General features: G+C 35.1%; 1 protein-coding gene and 1 non-coding gene across 4 annotated transcripts in view; one reads left to right on the top strand and one right to left on the bottom strand.

The window, feature by feature from the left end:
- The window catches only part of NOS1 (nitric oxide synthase 1), a 41,751-nt gene that overhangs the window by 23,812 nt on the left and 1,145 nt on the right, over positions 1–16,794 (bottom strand). The window lies entirely within an intron of this gene.
- On the top strand, positions 91–163 carry TRNAF-GAA (transfer RNA phenylalanine (anticodon GAA)). The gene has a single exon. It is a non-coding gene; the product is annotated as a tRNA-Phe (tRNA).

The raw sequence follows: 16,794 nt of genomic DNA on the forward strand, positions 1-16,794 counted from the left end.
TTTCAGAATATACACAGGCAAAAATGTTGTTTCAAAAGTTTTTATACACCTACATACAAAGCAATCATTAATTTCGTCACTCCACTCATCGCCGAAATAGCTCAGTTGGGAGAGCGTTAGACTGAAGATCTAAAGGTCCCCGGTTCAATCCCGGGTTTCGGCAAGAATACTTTTTGTATTTTTTTTTATTCGTGTTATATAAACTTTTACAATTATTTTTATTCCTATAATATTTTGTTTAAAATTTAATGAACCAAAATAAAATAATTCTTACTATTTCTGTTATACAGACTTTATCGATTTGTTTGTTTGTGCCTATCACTGCACAAATGTAGTAAAAAATAAAATTATTGTAAAACCTAACCAAATAAAGTAAATATTCGTGGGATACCTACCGAATGACTGTGACAAACAAACAAGTGTACCCGTAAAGCAATGCTATATCCTACAAGGAAACTATAGTAACGGCTTAAAATCAAACAGGTTTAATTCTCGGTCAATAACTGTTTGACATAATGAGTAAATATTATTACCTTAACCAGTCTGCCGGCGGAATGAGTAAAGGTGAAACAAGTTACGTCATCGTATTAAATTGCATGTTAACTTGAACTTGACCGTATTGGTGAGGCACGCTTTGAAGGTGCGCTTGCACATCTCTTTCTTGGAAATACACGCAGTTTTAGTTTATTGTTAGGCGTCATTTGCCAACAAGTGTTGGACTGGCTGACTTGAGAATCGAGGAACGCCTGGTTTGAATATAATTTCTTCTCTATCTTCGAATTATCTACAGCTAGCGGTCCGCCCTGGCAGGGGTACATTTTAAACATTATGTATTTTAAAAAATATGCCTATGTTAATCAGAAAAATATGTGGATTCTAATGATGAAAGAATTTTTCATATTAGTTCATTCGTTTCGGAGCCTATTTAATACAAACATACAAAAATATAAAAGTTATAGAGAAAATATTTGCAACATTTTCTCTATAACATTAAGTATACATTAGTTTGGTTAAAAATCCTATGATTCAGACCACAGACTGAAACAACTTATGCCCACATACATAAGACTCAGGCACCCTGATGCTGACATAAATTGGTATTTCAAACATTTTGTTATCAGGTGTCAACACTTTAACACTAATTGACAGCTAGAACATGTTTTAGGTACAAATGAAATGATATCAGATATTAGATAGAAAAACAATCTATATACTACTTATAATAAATCTGTAGAGAGGTCAATTCTGTACATGAAATATATTTTTTTAAAAATAGCTATCAGGGGGTGATTAGTGATCGATACTGATGCCAAAAATGCAATCAGTAAAATTTTTGTCTGTCTGTCTGTCTGTATGTTCCTTATAGAAACAAAAACTACTTGACGGATTTTAACGAAACTTGGTACAATTATTCTTCATACTCCTGGGCAGGTTATAGGATACTTAGGAATTCCCACGGGAAAGGGAATTAGCGGGAAAATCCTTTTGTATGAGAAATCTAAACCACTTAAGTTAGATGCTTGAAATTTGGCATGCAGGTACCTTAGTAAACTTAAAGCTTAGTTACAACAGGATATTGCAAAATTCCCACGGGAACGGGAGTTAGCGGGAAAAAAAAATTGTATGAAAAAATCTGAACCGCATAAGATAGATGAAGGGGGGGTAAAACGAGATCCACGCGTACGAAGTCGCGGGCGGCCGCTAGTAATAGAATAAATTTTAATATCAGCTGTAGGTATTAATAAATCAACTGAATACTCCTTTCAAACTCAAGCAAGGATTCAAATCTGTTTATGGTGCAATTTCACGTTCATAAATCTATTTTTCTGTGTAGATAACTTAATACAGTCAGCGACAAGTACTTAGTTCGTGACATACAAAGTAGCCAAAAAGTTGAAATTACAACCTTATTCAAATTGTAACAAAGACGCGTTGCGAACTTTTTGGCTACTTAGGGTGTCACGAATTATTTGACACAGACTGTAACACTGTTAGATTTTCTCTTTCGTGTGGGTTGTATGTAACACTAACGGCCGCCCGCGACTTCGTAATCGTACGCGTGGATTCCGTTTTACCCCCTTAGGTTTGGGCTGTGCGTTGATAGATCACTATGTCAGTCAGTCAGTCATCTGTGAGTTAAATATATTTAGATTTTTATAAACCACGGCAGTTTATATTAAGGAACAAAGCTTTAAAATCATGGCCGCACATCTTTGACTCTCTAAATCCTGTCTCTATTCTAGGTCGTGATATTTAAATTCATATTCCAGCCAATTTATGGTAATTGAAATATCATTATTATCTAATAATTGAAACCCTCAATTGGCTATAATCAATGCGTGAGTCAGTGCAATTACAAGGGGCAAGGGGCAGGGAAGATCCCCAATTATGTGCATTATTATGTCTAAAATGACCTTTGAGCATACTTAGAAGCTAAGCCTTCTCTCGGTCGACTGGTTTTGGAAAAGGAGAGACTAATGTACACTGTTTAATGCAATAAAGAATTGAGTATTGAGTATTGACTTATAAACTGCAGGTAAGATAACTAAGACTCATCTTAAATCGGGATTCCCTGTAGTCTAGGTACTATAGTTTTTTTTTAATCTACAAACTATATCAGTAAAAAGTTAACCTGTATTTTCTTACTAAGCTTTAGATTACAATTATTTTGTTTTTTTTATGTATTTTGTACATTATTTTTTCTTTATAATGAAAGCTCATAATCCTGACATTAAAGGTACTGGTATGTGATCAGTACCAATGTGACTGGATGGGTTTTTTTCCCAGCGAGTAAAAGGGACTCGTTTGGGTGTGAGTGTGACTCATTGGGAACAAGCGAAATTAACACCTGGATAAATGTAAGGCCGAAGGTAAATTGGATTAGGGGATCTCGTGTACTAGATAATCACTGCTTTTGATGGAGCAGATCGGTTTACGTACATAATTGATTCCGTTAGTTTAGGAGTTTATCCGCTATTTGCATAGCATCCCTACAGCCTCACAGGGTACTTATCAAACTGAGCCAGCAGACTTAGGCAATTTGTGAAGCATGGGAATTTTGCTGAATTCCTGACGTCAACTCAGTAGCTTTGGCGCTGTATTCAAAATTCAAATTCAAATATTTTATTCAGTACATAGGCTGTTTCTAGGGCACTTATAGGTACAAGTCCCAAATATAGCTTGCCCTACCACCACTTCGGGACAACATAATATGGGCTGGTGCTGAGAAGAAGTGGCGGAAAAAGCTCAGTCACCTTTGTCAGCCTCTTTTTCAATAAAATACAGTTAATAATTCCGTCATGGCGCAACTAAATGAAGCTTTTTCCGTATATCATTGACTTTTTCCTTGATAAAGAGCCTATTTCACCGATCCAATGGAAGTTAGTTCTGATCGCGGTTTACGTTGGCACCGGTTTCACCGGCTTCGTTTTCATCTCGTTCACTAAAAATAAGTTTAGCTTTGACAAATAATGAACGAGTGCGTACAAAGTGTTGCCTTTGTGTCGTCGTTTGGCTGAAACGAACGAACGAACGAACCTAATTTGTGTACCGACACAGGTACTGCCTGGGAATCGAATCTACAGCCTCCGAGTTCACCACGGAAGTGAACACAATGAATCGAAGCCATAAAACGATACTATGGGAATGACCCCGAGTGATTGGTAGATAATTATGCACATGTATTGTTACGTTTCGGAACCCTCGGCGCTAATTAAGGCTAAACTAATTAACGCGAACGTGAATGGAAACGTTTAAGATGGGGAGATACAGACTAAATAATTGCAGGTCAACATTTCTACAGATGACAGCACATTTGACTATACATTTTTGTTTCAAAATGGCATCTATTTACAACTACTTAAGAGACTTCATGCTCAACTTGATATGCTGTCGTTTGTACGAGTACATTAATTGACAACCCTGTATTAACTGATTGCGTATAATGACTCAACAAATACTTTTGGTAGTTACATTTTTGTCATGAACGAAAGATTCATAAACGAAAGATTTTAACTGAAAATCCACGCCATCACCATCCACCAATGCAAAAAAGGCACGTGTTTAGGCTGCGTTTCCACGAAAGACCTGCGAGGATGCGTAGCGAGGGATGTTTGTAAAGAACCAATAGAATCGCTTAATTTACCGAGGTAAGGTAACCAATAGAATTTCGCCCGAGTAGCAAAATCGGATACTATAAAAGACCTAAGAACGTTTTAGAATATGGTACGTTATGTCTGTCTCGTCTCCGCTCAGCTTCAGTGGAGACGGTTGAGCAGAACTCCGTTCCACTTTATTGGTGGAAATAGGGTCCTAAGCTTCTCCAGTACCGCATACCTACATCTCGTATTGTCTCTACTTTGGTGGATAAAGGCCCTTAACGTCTTAACTACATCTTAATCCCTAAATATTAAAGACACTGAACCGGATATGGTAATTCCACTAATAATAATGCGGAAAATTAATTATGGGAACAACACAATCACAATAAACAGAACTTCGTGGAAAAACAAAGCTCTACATTGAGTGTGTATCAAGCAACACATACATACATAATTTAATACATGTGCTGTAGCCATAGTGCATACTATAAGTCTAGGTCTAGCGATTATTTATATTTTATTATATTAGTTAGTGCTTGAGGTATGGGAGCAACACGGGAGGGTGTTTTTGAGACGTCAAACGTCAGCGAGACCAGCGGGTCTAGACAAAGTGCAAATTATAATCGCAAACCAGTCGAAAAGTGGTCGAAAAGCCCCTTTTTTGTATGGAGTTTTGACGGATTCGATTTTCGATTCGATCAAAAAGTGCTTTTTGTCTAGAGGGGCAGGTGGTCTAGACAAAGTGCAAATTATAATCGCAAACCAGTCGAAAAGTGGTCGAAAAGCCCCTTTTTTGTATGGAGTTTTGACGGATTCGATTTTCGATTCGATCAAAAAGTGCGTTTTGTCTAGGGGGGCAGCGGGTCTAGTCAAAACGCACTTTAAAATCGCAAACCCATCGCAAACCAGTCGCAAACAAATAAACAAATCGCAAAAGAGGCCGATAACAAAAAAGGCTTAGTCAAACGGCAAAAAATCGAATCGCAAAGCCCTACCTATCGATAATCGAAAGACTGGATTGAAATTTCCCATACAAAGGCTTAGCCAACATGCATTTAAGACTCAATCAAAATCGAATCAAATCGCAACACCCGCCATTTTCATTGCGATTACTGTGGGTCTAGTCAAAACGCACTTTGAAATCGCAAACTCATCGCAAACCAGTCGCAAACAAACAAACAAATCGCAAAAGAGGTCGATAACAAAAAAGGCTTAGTCAAACGGCAAAAAATCGAATCGCAAAGCCCTACCTATCGATAATCGAAAGACTGGATTGAAATTTCCCATACAAAGGCTTAGCCAACATGCATTTAAGACTCAATCAAAATCGAATCGAATCGCAACACCCGCCATTTTCATTGCGATTACTAAAACCCCGGTGATAAGCTTCGATTCGATCGAAAACCAATAGGGTGAGTTGCACCACCTAACTTTGACCGTAACTATGACGTTAACCGGTGTTTTTTGTATGGAGTTTGACAGATTTTAGACGTTTGTCAAAGTTAAACTAAGATGGTGCAACCCACCCTAAGGCTGTTTTGACAAATCCGTATCGCGATGTCGTTTTGACAGCTAGTTTGACAGCGAAGCATAGACGTAAACAGAGAGCAGAAAGAAGGAAGAAACTAATTTAAAAAAAAAAGCTAGAAAAAGTAAAAACAATCGCAAAGTCATAGACATTTTTTAACTTTTATTCGATTTTGAATGAACTTTTATATCGCCGCGTCGTTGGTGGTTCAATGTGCATTTTGGCTGCCATTTTCCGATCGAATCGAATTACTGGTGACGCGGCGACTGACATTAGTGAAAACTTCCTATTGGTTTGCGATGGCATTTTGACTAGACCCACAGATTTGTATGCTCTGTCAACGTCATAATTATGTCAATGTCACCTCTCCCACACTGACTGAGTTATACCAGACCTATAGCTAGCAACTAGCAATTTAATCACTGAATCTGTTGACTTTAAACCCTGTCTATAAATCAGGTCTAACCCACTGCATACTGAACAACAAAAATATTTGAACTAGCCCAATTACATCAGCCAGCCCGCATGCAATTCACGAGCAAATACCAGCCAATAAATTAATAATGGCCCACTAACTACGTTCGGAAACTCGTTCATTATTTCTGTACGTTTGGCTCCACAAGCCGGCTTTGTTGCTAAATTAGCACGTCATGCATCGACTTCGGTTCTCACGACCGTAAATCGTGAGAGTTTAGATATAAGCAAAGTGCAAACAGAAGAGCCAGTTAAAGGTGTCACTTTTAACTGTGTATACAGTGTGAGTCACGTTAAAGTGTACATATGAAAATAGATGAAACTAGACCTATTTTTATCGACAAAAAAGTGGTCAAATTTTTTTTGAGATTTTTTTTAAATTTTTTATAAGAATTTTTTTTCTTCCAATTACTTATTGTAAAGAAAACGTAATAACTTTGAAACTAAGCAGTATATCCTGATAAAATAAAAACAGTAATATTGCTAAATAACAGGCGATACTAAAAAAATACATACAATACACAAAAAATGCCAACAAATAATAAAAAATTATACTTTTTGAAAAAAATCTGCTTAAAAATTCGTGTTTTTTTGGTTATTTGATAAATTTCTCCGAAAAATGCCCCTATAATAGGTGGTTTTTATTGTTTTGTATTATTCTCTATTGTATTACCTTTGTAAAACCAAAAATTGCATGTCTCTATCCCTATCACAACATTTGCTATGATCGTTTGAACTAAGCCTCTCCGGGCGCGCCATTCAACGCTTCGTTAACAACGAAACTGAAAATGGCTCTAGATTTGTAATTTTGATAAAGACAAGTTAGATTTCAAGTAAAAACAAAAGATTTCGAAGTAAAATAAGCATTTTAGTTAAAATTAAAATTGTCCCTACCTGTAGAGGAGAATAATTTTGTGGTAGGCCTTTGTTCAAACTATCATAGCAAATGTTGTGATAGGGATAGAGACATGCAATTTTTGGTTTTACAAAGGTAATACGATAGAGAATAATACACAACAATAAAAACCACCTGTTATAGGGGCATTTTTTGGAGAAATTTATCAAATAACCAAAAAAACACGAGTTTTTAAGCAGATTTTTTTCAAAAAGTATCATTTTTTATTACTTGTTGGCATTTTTTGTGCATCGTATGTATTTTTTTAGTATTGCCTGTTATTTAGCATTATTACAGTTTTTATTTTATCAGGATATACTGCTTAGTTCAAAAGTTATTACGTTTTCTTTACAATAAGTAATTGGAAGAAAAAAAATTCTATAAAAAATTTAGAAAAAATCTCTAAAAATTTTTGACCACTTTTTTGTCGATAAAAATAGGTCTAGTTTCATCTATTTTCATATGTACACTTTAACGTGACTCACACTGTATTAGATGCGTAAATTAATCGAGTATCATTTCGGTGTTTTTAATTGAATTGGGGTTTTCGCGAATGAAAAATCCGCCAGATGGCAATACGTAGACGCGAGGTCCAAATGCTGGATGATTGGTTATTTTTGACATGACATTGACAGATATGTCAAAATCCACCAATCATGCAGCAGTCAGACCCCATATCCACGTCCCGCCATCTAGCGGATCTTTCATTCGCGAAAACCCTCATTACGAGTCGTAATTTACGACTGCTGAAATTAATGTCATTTTCATCAACTCTTTACTAAATTCGATTACTTTTTTTGTTGTTATTAATATAGATAGAGTGAGGTTTTTGATATACCTAATTACAATCTATTTTAAGCGACCAAACTTTTATTCGAGAATAACTCCTGGTATAACTGGCACATTGACGGTTTCAGATGGGAAATAATATGTCAGAACTGACGATTTATTCTGAGATATATATTTACACTTGTTTGGTCCAATCCACCCTTAATGTCCTATATTTTATTAGCCAATATTTACAATGCGGTTTTGAACTATCAGTCAACCCGTTCCAAAGAAAACAAATAAGTTAATTATCAAAGTGCCTACCATTAAACCTCATGGTATTGTACTAATGAGAAAAATCCAGTTAGCTATTAGTAGAATAATGTGTGAATTAGCGAGTAATAAATCTGTCGACCTCTGGCACTCAAGCGTGCCAGCGATATCAGAACTCGCATGCATGATCGCATGCGCAATCGATATAGCACTGTAGGCTCTATAAACACTGCGACTTTTAATTTGCAGATATATCAACACGATTCAGTCTCGATTCAGCATCGATAATCGCAAATCGTCACACACGCGTTACTAAGGCTGTACGGTTGCACCATCTTACTTTGACTTTAACATACGTCAAAAATCTGTCAAACTCCATAAAAATATACCGGTTATTGTTATAGTCACGGTTAAAGTTAGGTGGTGCAACTCACCCTAAAATTCGCGCGGCTGTTCAACGCGTGTTTGTATCGCTACAAAAGTCGTAATGTATGTAGGGCTTAAGTGTTTAATTAATTATTTATTGGGAACATTTATACATTAATACCTACTAGTCTACTACTACAAGTACAAACTCTTTGAAAATGCCTTTTCATAAACTGATTAAGAAAATCCCTATAAAACAATAAAAGTATAGTTTGTACACAAGAAGATGTCTACTTGGGCTGCCCTCGTCTTTACAAAATAAAAATAAAAAGGAAGAAACAAAAACACTGTCAATTCGTATAAAACACTCTTCGTCTGCAATCAAATCCTATTCACATTTGTCTTTTTCCTTAAGAGCTCAGATTTAAGACATAGTTTTTCATGTCTTTTTTTCACCCTTGCAAATACATTTCTTGGTGTGTACTTATCGTGATTTTAAAGTACTCACCTGATATTAAAAGTGTCCAAGTAAATTATCTTAAAATCTTGGCAAATTTTTTAGTTGAGGAAAAAACATTTTTATTTTGACGAACTAAAAAATTTACATGGAAAACGAAAATGGAAAATTTTCATACCTTAAAAAATATGTAGAGATCGAAACCACTTTTGATAATTTACTGCTCTTACGTCTCAGATATTGAGGTTTTTGCAATTAGTAAGCTTTTGAGTTTAGTTTATTTAGTTAAGTATTTATTTACGATTAAATACTTAACTAAATAAAAAGTATTTTAAAGTATTTCAACAAAAGACGTACCGATATTATAATTACTTAGTACATAATATTTAATAGAGCTCATTTAGATTTTTACCACGCGTTATTGGTTTTAAGTGCGTTATGTGGTGGTATGACTTATTTATGAATAAACTGCTGTATTTGAAATAGAATTGAATAACAGCGGAATAGTAAAAGAAAATGCTAAATCGTCATGGAGCGCGCCAAATTGTGCCTGGCTGATTACCCTCAAATTACCAGAGTATTAAAACCTAATTTGTGAATGAGATCTGTCTGTTGCATATTAATGGCCGTGTCCACGAAACAAAGTAACCCTTTATAAGCGAGAATGATACCGCGGTAATTACCCCCCACCAATCTATGCCGTTAGCTTATTTAACTTAATTAAGGAATTACAGGGGGCTTAATGAGAATAATTTACCACTCAATAGGTATTCCTCACGAAAGTTTCACAGATTAATTTTCTGACTGATCATTGTGAGACTCGGTATAATTTTCGCGAGTAAGTTTCGTAATTTTCAACAATTCGCTCGGTTGTAATCAGTTTAAAGCTAATTACGTTAACCTTTAAGTGTAATTAATTTACAATGGACAGACTTGAAAAGTTTTGCTTAGTACCTACTTCTGTATCCGCAACTTCATAATGATGAAGTTATAAATTAGCTTTCCACAGTAAAGTCTTAGCGCACCAAACGCTCTTAACTGTGGTTTACCCTTAAATTTTGAGGTTGAGAGTCATATTCGCTTACCTTATTGCCCGGTGAAGTGAGAAAGTCGCTCACGGCTATCAGCTTAGTCAGTCCGAAAAAAAACCTGTGGTTTACGGAACAAATCGCAAAACTCAATTAATTTGAAGCATTGAAAGCATTTGATTAGTTAGCTTTGCCAGTATAATGCTATGAATTAAACTAAAATTCGCCAGTATTAATACAAAGTATTTTACCTTTTTCCGAGCACCATAGAGTGTTTCATAGCATCATGGTTCGGATAACTATTAGATATTTACTAGACTTTAAAGGCTTTTTACCTATATGTGCAGCGCTTGAAGCGGTACAAGGACAGGTGGGAGAGGCGCTTAATGGGCCCTAACTTCCCATTTATTGCTTGTAGCCTTATCTTTGGGAAATTGTTTTTGGGGATCCAGACCTTATGGGGCTTTATCGGGGGAGGGTGATAAAATGAATCGTATGTGAAGTGTTGTAGAGCTACATTACGTCAACAAATTGATACATCTTTTTTATTTGACAGTTGTCAATATGTAAATCTTCTTGGGTAATTAATCTTCATCTCATTTTATTTGATTTTTCTTTCACTTTAGTGGTCTTCTTGTTCTTTTAAATGTTTTTTAAGTACCTAGTAACTGAAGTCACCCTGTTGACTTTTGACACTGATATGGTTCATTTAGACCGGATGGCTCCACACGTCCTTTTAAGAATGTAATCATAATACATATTTATTTTCAAATTATGACATCGTACATAAATTTTGGACCCCATAATCAAGAGTTGCTAGCTCACAAGACCACGGGTGTTAATATTTCTACCACTAAATGATATATTGTTAAAATCTACAATGCCTTGTAATACCGCTTTTATGTACTTACGCCAAAACATGATCATTGTTTGATTGTTTTTGCGGTAAACCGTGTAAAACGATGTCCAGTGCGACGAATCAGTAATGATCCAACCGTTACGGTGATTACCGTATCCATATACCGGTAACAGCCTTGGAGCCTTGGGACCGGGAGGTGCTGTGGTAAATCGATTTAGTTTTTTTGGTAAATTTCAATTTGCGTCTTATTAGCAAGTAATCGTTAATGTTTAGGTAGCAACAGACATGGCTATGATACATGAAGACGTATTTTAAAAATATTTTTACATTAAGTTATTTTAAATGGCTCAAATATATGTATAGCCACTTATGTAAAAATAGAGAAATAACAACCAAATCTAATCAGGCAATTCGTAACATACTCGTAACTATTAACTACTCTACATAAAACATAAGGTGAGTACAATCACCATTAGTAGCTTTCACCTCAACACTTATTAATGTCTAAATAAAGTCAGTTTCAATTATTAAAATCCGCATAATAATAATTAAGTAGCAGCACAAAATATTTAAATTTTACCCCCTACTTTAATATCAATAGCGATAAAATACAAATTTTTAACAAACAAATGCGAGATCAGCTTATGAATACAAGCGTGATAATTCAAAAATTTTGGTGAACGGTTCACGTTATGTAATAAATGTTACTGACACGATATAAATCGGTAACCTTAGTGCAATGAGCTTAGCTATTTCGAATGTGGATAAAAAGTTTATGGATAGATTTATGAGTATAACGTGCCCTCGAAAAGCGGAATCATATTTCAAGACTCCTGAGAGATGTAAAGGCATAAGAGCATTTGACGATTTGCAAGTACACACAAACTTACTAATTTAAATTCTAAAAAAACAACGATATTTTTGTATTTTTTTTTTGACTAACTTAGTTCTTACTTGCTTTAAAAACAGATTTTTCATCATGTAATGTCTATCTGGTAATGAAACCCAAGACACAAGCGAATAACAAAACTTCAAAAAGATATCAATCGCAAGCACAGATTGCAATACACTGTACAGTTACGTCATTATGCATAGGCTATCAATTATGATCATGTGTTAAAAATTACAACGTAAAAATATCTTGCGTTGACAAGAGGCGTGCCAAGGACGTCTAAACAGTGGCTAATGGTTAATCTATTTAAGTACAGTCAACGGCACATTAGACTCTACAATTTTGTTGTAATATCGCACCTATTGCAACTAGTATAAGATGGTAGGCAGTGTTTAGCTAGATGGGTGTCGAGTTAGTGTGTGAAATGATTTCCCACAGAATATTAGGTACATCATAACGCGGATTAAATTGGTTAGGTCCTTATCTCTATCAAAGTATGAGTAGACTATCATCCTTTGGTAAAAGACAAGACATGGTTTAATTTGAACTGCTCTATGTACCACAATAAACATAATCGTATGCAAAAACCTGAACATACATAAATTTTAATATCAGTATGAATTTACAAAAAGCCCCTCTTTTCCGTCAGGGCTTAAAATTATTTAGATTCTATTAGCTAAATTGGAGAGCATACTTAGAAAAAGGTTTTTTTCCTTGAACAACTGGTTTACTAAGGCTGAGTTGCAGCAATAACCGTTTTTTGTATGGACCAACAGCTGCTTTTTGTATGGAGTTTGACAGATTTTTAAAGTTTGTCAAAGTTAAAGTAAGATGGTGCAACTCAGCCTAAATGTTTTAGTTACTCGGTAGGTAGAGCAGTCGCCTGGCAAGCAAAAGATCGTAGGATTTAATTCAAGTCCCATTTAACACAGGCCATAGCTAGGTAAATTAAAAGAAATAATTCATGACAATTTAACATTAAAATACAAAAATCTCTCCATCAGTGGATGACTGTTGGTGCTCATAATAATTAGTGATACGGGTATATGTAGGTAATAGGTATGATTTTTATATCAAACGATAAAAAATATACAATGCGATCAATCTACCGCTGACAAGATATTGGTAGGCGGGCCAAGGACTCGCGGCGGCCTCACCATGTTTGTTCTGACAACTATTGTCTAATTTGGCTAATTAACTACTTCGTAACTAGATTGTTCCCAGAATATTTGCTAGTAAGATCTTGCCATTTATAGAGCGCTGTCACATTTAGGCGATTTAGCAGCGCGACAAACGCGCGACAGACGCGCTGCCGAAAATTTCATACTATGTAACAGCGGATGCATGCCTTCACATTATAAAAACGCCGATACAGCGCTGCAGTCGCGCTACTAACGCCCTAATGTGTAAGCGCTCATAATTAGTAATCGTCAAACTCTAGCATAAAGCGCTATTATTGGTTAAGTTTCAATTTTTAGTCCAATCACATATCCCGTTCTTGAGTGAGAACTCATAATTTGAAAGTTGCTTTGTAATACGGGCCAGTACACCACTGAGAACTGAATACAGAACCTCCTCCTTTTTTCGAAGTCGGTTAAAATGACCAAGAAAGGATCTCAAATATTGACGTATTGATCTTCACATTTGGACAGGCCTATGCCTATGTCTTTTTACAAGCTTTATATTGACTTCGCTTGTTCGTTAGTGTGGGACAAATCTTGCAGATGAATTTGTTTTTTTTTTTGTTTACTCATACTCTTATTTGACCAATTTGTTAAGGCATGCCTTGATGGCCAGTGGTGTTCCTTATTAATCTCTACGTATCTTTGTCATGATGACTTGACATTTTGACAATCTAAATAACCAAACGGGGAACTAACTCAATAAAACGAGGGTCATTCTACCGCTTGATATTAAAGTCTTCTTCTTCTTATTTTGTTTATGGCCAGTCGTTATAGTCTATGAACTTGTATATTATTAAGGCTGATTGCACCATCTTGCTTTAACTTTAACAAACGTCAAAAGTCTGTCATACCAGGCCTGTTCATCTCCGCGAGTTTACATCGAAAACAAAACACGCACGATGGCCCACCTACAGGATACTATTCGACAAGGCCTCACATACGAGCGAACATTGATTCACGCACGCGTATTCTTGTGTACCTATGATGGAAGAAAATAAAAAAATGGTGTACTAAATACTGTGCAGTATTTAACTGCCTAAATAATAATAAAAACACAGAATGTACTTTTTTAAGGTGCCTCAAGACACTGAGAGGTAAATAAGTAGTTAATATTATTCATGATAATTCATGCTAAATCATGTATTTCCTCCGCCATTTTCCGCAGTTTGGCACCTCAAGTCACATCATTTTACCGAAGTCAGCCCTATAGCTTCGGCGCAGTGCCGATAACTGACGTTTTGTCAACAAAATGGTGCTTGACTCTTGAGACAGGCTAAATTACACCATATTGTTAATGACATTGAGCATATATTTTTTTAAATACCTTCGCGAAGTAAAACTTCTGTACGTAGTACTTATTATTATTCTGTGGTCATACTTCATACAAAAAACACCGGTTATTTATAGTAACTGTTAAAATAAGGTGGTGCAACTCAGCCTATGTAGATTTATGAAGTGTATCGTTTTATGGTCTACCCACGTTAATAGCTGTCCACGTCACTGACTCTATTATTTATTGGGTCCCATAATACGTAGAAATAATAAGTCGTTGTAGCCATAATCCTTCCCATATACGCGTCAATGTAACCAATTGTCATCCGGCGGGTAGTAAATTCATTGTGTCTTATTGCCCTGTGGCAAACGCTGGCGATAATTGCAGTATATTAATTAAGGCTGCACTTTGATTTTAATTAATTCGCAAGAAAGTACCTGAACCGCGGCATTTTCCTGTACGTTAATAGTTTATTGTGGTCTGTTTTCCATAAATTAGTGGTTTTATTGGAATAATTGCTAACAGGGATCAATGAGGCAAATTAACTGGTCAGGCGTAATCGGTACCCAGGTAGGTACTGAACTAAAATATTTCCAAAGCACTTTGATTTTTTAAATATGCTTTCTTGCTTATAATCTACACTTTAACACTAATATTAAGAGGAAAGATTTGATTGTTTGTTTGTACAAAATAGTCTCCGAAACTACTGGACCGATTTGAATGATTTGAAAATCTCTTTCACCATTAAAATCCAACATTTGGCGGTACAATAATCGCCGGGTCTGCTAGTAAAATAAAAATGCGAAAGTAACTGTCTGTGTGCCTGTTACTACCTATCTACACTTAGCCAATGAAGCGATTTTTTATTAAATATAGAGATAGTTTAGACCTAGGGAAAAACAGAATAATAATTTTTAACCCAATTTTTATTAAAGGAAAAATCTCTCAATTACATACCGAAACGCGGGCAAAATCGCGGTTTGAAGTTAGTGTCTAGAGTTTATAAATATACATCTAGAGTTAGTTCCAACACACTAGACGGAAGAAAAAAAGATTAGTCACAATGATCGATGACCTTTTGGACACGTTCCATCTGCATCACGAAAAGTTTAGGGAAAAGTGATTCAAAAATATTCAGAATGTAGAGTCCGCGAATCATCGTGTCATTCATTAACACACATTTGGCATCTGTCTGACTGAACTGAACCGGTTAGAAAAAACAGCTGTTTCGTTCTACTATAGCCTAATCCTCAAGATATGACATAGATGTAGGTATGAACTATGTATGTACAAAACACATGTTCGAAAATTTGTTTTAATCTTACTCTATATTTAGCTAATTAGTCACAAACTCCAATCCTTAATTTATGATAAAAAATAACAAAATAAAAGACTGTAAAAGTTAATTCTTTGCTAATGTAAGTCTTATTTTTAGTTCTACCGGGTATTTTTCTTAAATACTCCGAAAAAACTTATTCTAAAAATGTTTGTTACTCATGTCATCTTATTCTAGATGAGGAATCTCAGCTTTTTGTAACTAAACTCTACTACTCCTAAGACTCTACCTATAATAAATGTTCTGCCCTTTTGTTTCGATTGATCTAGAGAGATTTCGATTGATCGAGTAGGATGTATAATTATGATAATTACATAATTTCCGTATAATAATATTTATCTATTTGATTCATAAACGCTGGAGAGCACTTTACTTATCAGATTAGAAGTTGAGTGCTTATATTTTATCATATTTGATTTGTATTTTAAGTGTTTATGGTGTGCTTTTAATGTAAATAAATGTATACAGCTGAAATCAGGCAAAACAAGAAGCTAAATTGGGCATTATTAACTTTATAATAATAAATTTTCCAAGAATCTTATGTTAACGCATCTGAAACAACAAACAACATGCATATTTTTGGAGTTGTTTACACAAATGTTGACCGCAAAAATTATTATCTTTTATAAAAATGGTGGGTACTTTAAACATTTGTAAGCTCGTATAAATTTTATACCTACCATTGTGGGCAATCATACTCAATCTTACTTAAACACAATAATAAAATGTTGAATAGTTGCAACCATAGCAATAAAACCATAGAAGAGTGGTGAATATGTGTGATACTTTACTCATAAAACTAACTAATTAGCAGAAGTTCCAATTAAATTAACACTGTACCTACCTATTCTACGATCTTGATTGTTATGTAGCAGGCAGCGAATATCTTGAACTTTTTTATTATTACCCTGTTGACCTCATCTCTACTATTTGTGTCCATTTAATAACATATTTTTCGTCTGGATTTGAACTTGAACCATTATTTTAATTTATTAGAGCAACGACTACGAAACAACTTAATTAACATATTATGACAAATTATATCATTAGTAATGTAGCCCACTACAAAAACAAATATTTTTTTGTAATCTGAAGACAGCGTTGGACTAAATATTAAATTAACTAATTACTAAAAATGGGGCTAAATATTGAAATGTAACAAAATCACAGCCTTAATATTCATAATAAATTATTCTGCTGATAATGTCAAATGTTTTTCTCATTATGGTAACATCCTCAGCGTAAACGACTTATGATTGGGTTGTTTGCCGCCGTGGGCCGTGGTTAGCGATTATAATGCTTGTTCTGTGATACACATCCTTGGCCAAACCTTGGAGTAAACTAGCTCAAATGTACAGAAT

This window comes from Ostrinia furnacalis, unplaced genomic scaffold (genome assembly GCF_004193835.3).
Source record: "Ostrinia furnacalis isolate ACB-3 unplaced genomic scaffold, ASM419383v2 OfSCF7604, whole genome shotgun sequence".
Classification (NCBI taxonomy): Eukaryota; Metazoa; Arthropoda; class Insecta; order Lepidoptera; family Crambidae; genus Ostrinia; species Ostrinia furnacalis.